General features: G+C 39.3%; 1 protein-coding gene across 1 annotated transcript in view; it reads left to right on the forward strand.

Moving 5' to 3' along the window:
• LOC115785954 (leucine-rich repeat transmembrane neuronal protein 4) overlaps positions 1-7,765 on the forward strand; it is a 52,192-nt gene extending 44,427 nt beyond the window's left edge. The window contains exon 3 of the mRNA XM_030737906.1: positions 6,731-7,765. The gene's annotated coding sequence lies outside the window, so the exon portion shown is untranslated. The remainder of the gene's footprint in view (positions 1-6,730) is intronic.
• Positions 7,766-8,230: the final 465 nt, after the last annotated feature.

Raw genomic sequence — 8,230 nt, forward strand, 5'->3', positions numbered from 1 at the left:
TCATGGATAAAACATAACCTATATCACTAAAACAAAAACATTTATTTAGTTTGCAAAATGATGTGTTCAGTAGTGACAGTCTTAAAAAAAAACATTCTGAATCTAAGATTTTGCAACACAATTACTCAAAAATGATAATACTTTCTTACTCACTGTGGAGTCATTAGAGAGAGGAAGTCTGTCTTTATTATTGGTAAAAATTTGACTATGGACCATAACTCTTCTTGTTTCTGTAGTGACATAAAAAACATGGGGCAGCTTTTTTATTTCTTGAATTCACAACAAAACCACAAAAATAATTTAAATCATACTTTCATTCATGGTAATTTAGATGTTAGAGTTTGGGACAGCCGCCTCCCAGTGGAAAGTCTCATAAAAAGGAGAATAATAGGTAGTTTATATAGTTTCATCCAGACTGATTAACACGTATAGGAGTTAGAACAGATACATATGCTACGATCATTATAGTAAGATTATTATTATTATTATATGTTGTGCTGTTCTGAGCTAAATAGAGAATATTTTGATCTTCAAAGTGATGCGATCCAGCATCACATTTGATCCTGCAACAGAAAGCCTCTTCTATCCAAATCTAAATATTAAAGCAAAAAGGGTTTTTAAAAAAAATAAATTGTATTCATAATATTTATTTTTTCATAAACCATATTCATGATGTTTCTTTAAAAAGTTATAGCTATTCTAAATATTTTGGCATCTGTGTAATCAGCTCTACGTGTCATTAGTCACAAAGCGCTAACTGTACAAAAAGCCCTTGGTGTCACACAGGCAATACCACACACACAGCACTCTTAGAAAATGGCCGCTGGACTTTGTAGTGAATAATTTTTCATATTGCCTGAGGTGAGGATTTTAATACTTATGTTTTGCTGGGGGCACACGCAAAGTGTATAATAACCACACCCTGCATCAGGCTTACTATAATTTATTTTTCCCAACTTTTTATTTCGCTAATTTCTCCCCGATGTTTTGTCAATTTTTTTTCTGGTTTCCGTTTCATTTAACAATTGCATTTTCTCTCTTATCTGAAGTGTTAACCGCTGCTCTTTTTTTGTGTCATCAACACTCAATACCCACTACACAACACTACAAAACTAAACTGAAAGAAAATAAAATAACCTAAGAAAAAAAAAAAGAAGGCATTATTGTTTATTCTAATAGCTGTCACCACTTCAAGCCCAGAGCAATTCCCACAACAGTTGAGAAGATAATTTCTTAACACTTTAAACTCTAGAGGTTTTCAGCGATAAACAATGATTCATAGCTAAGAGGAAGATGTGAAAAAAGGGAAAATAAATATGGGATGTAATAACCTGAGGTAAAAATGCACTGCCATACAATATAAACAGGAGAGAGAGTACCTGAATTAAAGGAGTAGTTTAGGTGACGGCCTCTGCAGAGGACACTCATCGTATTCTCTTCTCCTGAAATTCACTTCAGGGTAAATAGGTCAAGCTGCAGTTTAAACAGTTAACATAAAGTGAAGACAAGCTCAGGCTTATGCCAGATGTCCGCTCTATTACCTTGGCCAGTAGCCAGTGACTCACTGAATAACGGCACGCACACACACACACACACACACACACACACACACACACACACTTGTCAGGAGAAAACAGGGCTATTCTTAGATGGCTATTGTAATCAAGAGATTTGAAATAATTATATATTTATCTGCTATTGTAGCGCACAGCTAGATGGAATGGGACTTTAGGACCCATTAAAGTCGAGGAAAGGTGGCGATCATTCCTCAGGCAAAATCCAGCTATACGCAGCTTTCAGCTCTGCTGGCACATGTCCAAGCAGTGCTAGCCAGTGACTCACCTCTCTAAGAGCGCCAACTATAACAGCCAGCATTTCCCCAATATTCCTGATTAAAGCTGAATGCTAAGTCAGCTTAGACGGCCAAAAGGGGTTTTACTTTTTATTTTTTTTCCTCCGTGCAAAGACGTGAAACTGATCCTGTTTTAGTTTAGTGCTTCAGATATGCAGATATTAAATATCTCACCAGCGGAGAGCAGGGAGAAGGCTCTGCACTGTGGAAATGCAACCCGATGTTCCCTTGACCTCAGAAACGTATTGTTCAAACACAAAACAGCATTTTCCCAATTTAATGACTGTCAGCTGCAGCAGCTTCATCAGACCTACGAAGGAGATGACATTAAGTTAAGTGACTTTGTTTTGACATTTTGTATTTTAGTTATTATTCAGCGCTATTATCCACAGAGGCTGACAATGGGTGGAAAAAAAGCTGCTGTCTTTAACAAAAACAGTGGAAAAAAAAAAATCAGCTGGTTAATTTAAAGTAGCATTAGACGACGTCCCACGCACCCCCCCCCCCCCCCCCACATGCCGCTGTCATAAAGTGGCTAAAAACAGAGGCGGGTTTTGTTATTTTCTGATGTACTAGAAACTATGCCAACTGAATATCAAGTGCTATAGCTTCTGCCACTGAATGAATGCCTGCATGAGGTTTACATTTTCAGGTTTTACCGCTCCCCCTCTTTGCCTCCCTCTTTTTCCTTTGCCTGTTAGAGTTTCAGTAGCTGCTGCAGTTGGTCCAGTGGCCACCATTTCAGCAGCATGAAGAACGCTTTCGTCAGCTCCTGGGGAAAACAAAGTGCTGTCTCTTCTGGTTTGGCAATTAAGCCTTCTTTTTTTTCCTGGGAGACTCTGTACACAGCAGCAGACACAATTACACATTTAAAGTTCAGCTTAGCCCTCAGTCACACCAGCCTAGAGACTGGTCAGTGATCCCCTGGAAAGCTCCTATCGCTAGGGGAAAATTTATATTCCCCAAACCGGAAGCAAGTTGGAGGTTGCTGAGTGTTGCTGGGTGAAATCATTGGAAAGAGGATGTGATTCTTCTTGTGATTGCTTTGGTCGCTAGCAGATTGCCACTGTCACCCATAGTTTGCATAGAAGATGCTGACTTGACTGCAGACATTTGCTAACTAACCATCAAGCAGCAAGAAATTGAAAACAATGCAGCATAAACCAGAAAAGGAGAATTCAAAGTCAAAGTTGTGCCTTACTGATTGTGCTAGGGTGTCACTGACCGGTCTCTAGGCCTAAATGACTGGGGCTTTAGCAGTTGATTTCACAGTGACTGCCAGGAACCTCCAGCAGAGACCCCTGGTCTCTAGGCCTATGTGAGTGGGGCCTTCTGCTGCCTATTTAAACACAGATTGCACCATTACTCTGTAGCTAGTCACTGTGCAGTCATTTATTTCAATAACAACAAGTTAAAGCTAAAGTTGCCTGCTGCCCATTTGGACAGTACATCAGTACATTGTACACACTTAGTGACCTCTGAGAAAGGGGACAGCTGTTGTCATGGCTCACTGCATGGTTGGTCATTTCACCTATTTGGTTCAGACAGAAAGCTCTGGCCCAAGAAAATGACGACCAGCAAAAAAAGTTGAATCTAACTGCAGTCAGTTTTAATCCTGCAACACCCCAGAGAGGGCAACTGTGACATGCCCTCTCTGGGGTCACAGTTGCCCTCTCTGCATTAATATTACCTTTGTAATATTAATGCTGCATTTTTGCAGTTTAGTTCATGAACATGACCACAAAAGATTAGATATTTGTCACTTTGATCACTAACAACTGTTTCGGTGACTGATGCTTTGAGTCTCACAGATTTTATTCAAAGTGGACTTCCTACATCAATTTTCTTTTGTTTCCCTGCTGCCTGAGAGAATATACACCCTAGAGTTTTCTATTGTTTTAACACAGGGCACTTCATGGGTCCGTACACCCGCTTAGTCTTATTGAAGAGTTCATGTGAGAGGGTGCCAAAATATATGGTAGAGCGAAAGATATTCAGTAAAAATCATTAGAATGATTCATACTGTAAGTGCGAAATCCAAGCTTCCACTACTTGACGTGTCACATCTCACTACTTCACTCACTTTTCCAGTGAAAACTATTCTCAATGATGAGTGTTTAACAGTTACAAACGGTTCCGCTGAGCTTAACTCTGCAGTGTCTGTAAAACACCCACTATAACGAATTCATAGATGAACTGTATAGTACAGTACTGTGTGGGCTTAAATATATCTGTTTTATTTGTACTTTACAAATTTTAGAAGAGCAAAGCTGTAGCTATCCCTGATGGTCATTGAAAAAATATTGTGGAGGGCCTTAGTAATAAAAAAAAAAAAAGTAGCCCATGGAATGGAAATTATAGCTGGATTTCATGGCATTTCATTCTGTGGCTCCATGTGAATAGAAACTTAGTGAATGCACTTTATATAAGCTATAGTAGGTGACAGTGTGAGTGAAGTGCTGGAGAAGGCTGCAAATGATTAAAGTGTTTGAGGAGGTGGCAATAAACAACAGAGAGAGGCTGAAGTACAGTGTGGTTGTTTTTAAATTATATATGTTTATCGTAATATGTATGTGTTTTTTTTTAAGGGTGGCATATCATTTTCTATGTCTGATACAGTGTTCATGTGTGGTATTCAGTGCATTCACTGAGGCATTTTCACACATGTTGTACCGCACTGCACCTCCTGGTCAAGCAGAAAAATGAATTTGACCTTGGCACCATGTGAATGATTGGTAAATATATCCATACGTGCACAAAGTTGCAGCTTTTTTACTCCTTTGCATCCATATATAAAGATCGACTTCTAGACGCGTACACAAAATTAGACTGCATGCAATTAATATAAAATATGATATATAGATAAGCTTCTTGTGTCTAACAAAAGAGGAGTCTCTCTTTCAACGCTTAGGACTGCATTTTTCTTTTTTTTTACTATTTATGTTTCCCATTGAATGACACAAATCCTTCACAAACCCCAATCTGTTTAAGCTTTCGGGGTGGCTGTGGCGCCTCGAGGGAGATAGAGCAAGCCCTCCACTAATTGGAAGATCCCAAGGTCCTCGGTGTGCATGTTGAAGTGTCATTGGGCAAGATACTCAGCAGCCCTCAGTGTCTCATAGGTGTCGGTGAGTGAGCAGTGTATGAATGTGTGTGTGAATGGTTGAATGTGGCTTGTAGTGTAAAGCACTTTGAGGACGACTAGAGAAGCATTATATATAAGTGCAGCCCATTTACCGTTGCTCTTTCACGTCTTTTTGTGCTGTCTGAACTACTGATACTGTTAGCAATGAGAGTTATATAATTATAGCGCTATTCCTTTCTAAAGGTGTATTTATTTTGTAATTACAGAAACAGGTCCCTGGTGGTTAGTCATGGAGGCCAAAAAAAGCCTTTTATTGTCTCTGCAACTGCAGCCCAGTTTGTTTTATGGTACCTTTGGCTTTCAGCTGGGATTAACTGGCAAAGTTAAACAGAGGAGGCAAGAAAGTGTTGTAGAGGCAAAGGTTGTGGGTGCTCTGCCAATTACTGCTATACAAAGAGAAGGGGCTATTGGTTCAACCATTTAACCAAGCAAATTCACTACCTCTCCACTGCTTATACGTTTGACTTTTACTATTGTAATAATCAGAGAAACAGGTTCAGAATGGAGCCTTTCCCCTTGACAGTCTGTACAGAGAACTCGCAGATCCGGATTCCACCCCCCCTCACCCCCTTACCTCATTTTGCATTCAGAGCATTGTTGTTCATGAATTTTTTATCAAGTCCTCCAAAGTAGTGTGCAAAGTTCAGCTGTTGAATTAGACAATGGAGTGTTTTCAACTAATCTTCCCATTAAAGTGGAGAACAAACCGAGTCATATCATTTCCGAAAAGGAAAACATAACCTTTAGAAAACTGTTATTTGAAATTTAAGGGTCTGAATGGTGACAGCACTCTGAATCTTGACCCAACAAGATAAAAGAGAAGCCTATCTAAAAGCCATTCCTGCATCAAATCAGCTTTAAGCAAATCCTTTTGTGATCCAATAAAATAATCCAAGACAGCATATTTTACAATAGACGTGCTGCCCGCAACTAAGATTACAGAGAATTGCGATTTTTCTCACAAGCACTTTGAGTATATTGTTCATTCTTTATCTTACACACGAGGAAAGATTACATTGTGATGATTGATAGTGGGAAAAATTTCTTCCTGAGGATATTGTGGAAGTAAATGAAAAAAAAATGTTAAGTATGTTTACATGACTTAGGTTTAGAGGCAGTATTAAAGCTGAAAAGTTGTCATGCATGTGTTCTTTTTGGGTCATTATGTGAATGTTTCTATAGACTGTACAATCTTGCTTTGTGAATTTTGTGAATTTTATAATATATATATATATATATATATATATATATATATATATATATATATATATATATATATATATATATGATATCAATATCAATATTACACAGGCTGTGATGCAGCTTTATCTCGTTTAATTGACAGAATTCAGACTGCAGTAGCATGTAAAACGAAGAGGGGTCTTTGAATCAGCAAAGTGCTTGTAATATAATAAGCACTCTCTTCTAAATGGAGCCTTGACTCCATTTAAAAGAGGGCAAAAAATATGTGTGCACTCTTGCTTAAGGCTTTCATCTTGCATATAAATCACTCCTGAAAGTGGGTGTTTGAGCGCCACAGATTTCAGGTCTTGGGGCGCATGCTATATTACCGGCCAAGGCTGCATTAATGACGGAGCTGTGCCATTGCAGCATGAAGTAAATTAAGCCAATTCCAAATATTCTAAGGGTTCTTTTTTCTTGCTGTTTTAAAAGCCTTACCCTTACATGTGGTTCTTCTTTTCCTCTCCTTTCTACTTTCTCTTCCTGTCTAGGTACCGCGGCAGCTGAGTGCTCTGACATTGTACAGGTGTGAGCAGTCGGTTCTGGATTACTGCCATACCCACCTGTCGCTGCACCTCAATGTGGGCATGGAGCCCTCCACTCAGGCACTGGGAGGTCCAGGGCCAGCATTGTACCAACCCAGCCTAATGGCTGCCCTCCCCTCAAAGCCTGTGCTGCCTTTCCCCCAGACCCACTCCCACCACCACTGAGCTGTGTACACCACGAGGCTCTGTCTCCAAACTACTGTATGTCAGTTGCACATAATCAGAGAACTGCTCATACGAAATAAAAGGCTGTGTGGGAGGAAGCTGGGACTGGTAAAGAAGCAAAGGAGACAATTAATTTACTGCAGAGCATCCTGGAACCAGGGTAATGAAAATGAAAATATTTCTCAGTGGAAATAAAGGGGTGCAGCAGTTTTGATTTGTGAGCTTCTGACCTACCTGAGCCTCAGTGTCCTCAATTAGCAAAGGAGGCTGAACTTCAGCATGACTTTCCACATTCTGCTTTGCCTCTTGAGGAGTATTAAAGATAATAATTTCATGATTTGTTAATCTTATTAAACATATTTCCTTGACTTCTCATAATGTGGACACCCCTCTGCTGTGCAGGTAAAGTTATCAAATGCAAAATGCTGTAAACAGAGCAGGGGAAACAGCATGGTAAGCAACTGAGTAGCTGAACAAACGAAAGCTCGGCCAAGCTGAAAGGGTTTCTTCTGTTTTGTTTTTCGCTCTCTCTGATCACGCTGCAGGCCAGAGGTCTCTCTCAAAATCAAGTCCCTGTAGCGTTTTTCATTTCGAGAAATGAGCCTCTCCAATGAAATTACCCAAGACAAGAGAAACAAGTCAGAAAATAACGGACAGTAATTGTTTTATAAAATGTACAGCCCACACATCTTGCTGGCAGTCAGTATAATTTACATGGTGACTTTTGAATTGCTTAATGATTTGTGATGTTGATCACGTTCTTATTCATTTGAGAAATAAACAGACGAAAAATAAACACCAAGTACGGAGCTTGGTGCACTGGGACGTTCAGATGTTTACTTTTCATCCTTCATTTAAATCACTTATGTGGTTAATGGTTTTGGGTTTTATAATGTGTTATTCAGCCAATTATCTGATTGTACACTCGCATATCTACACGTGTGCTTTTTACAAAATGCTACAATATAATATATGGCAAATAAACTGTGGTAAATGACCAGAAACAGTGTCATTCATCAAGTTCAGTGGTATCAACCCAAACAACTGTCTGCTGTACTTAGCCAGCTGTGTAGGTGGTTTAAAGTGAAGAGCACAGTGCGCCGCACAGGCAGGACTGTTTAATAATGATATGTGTTTGGTTTTTTTTGCCTTATTGATCAAGACCCTGATGGTATCTTCACTTGCTTTTCTTCTTCTGTGACTGTGTGTTATCTGATGTGATACAGTAAACTCGACTCTCTGAACTCATGGACTTCTAGGTTATATTGCTTTCAGGAAAGG

This window comes from Archocentrus centrarchus, chromosome 9 (assembly GCF_007364275.1).
Source record: "Archocentrus centrarchus isolate MPI-CPG fArcCen1 chromosome 9, fArcCen1, whole genome shotgun sequence".
Lineage (NCBI taxonomy): Eukaryota > Metazoa > Chordata > Actinopteri > Cichliformes > Cichlidae > Archocentrus > Archocentrus centrarchus.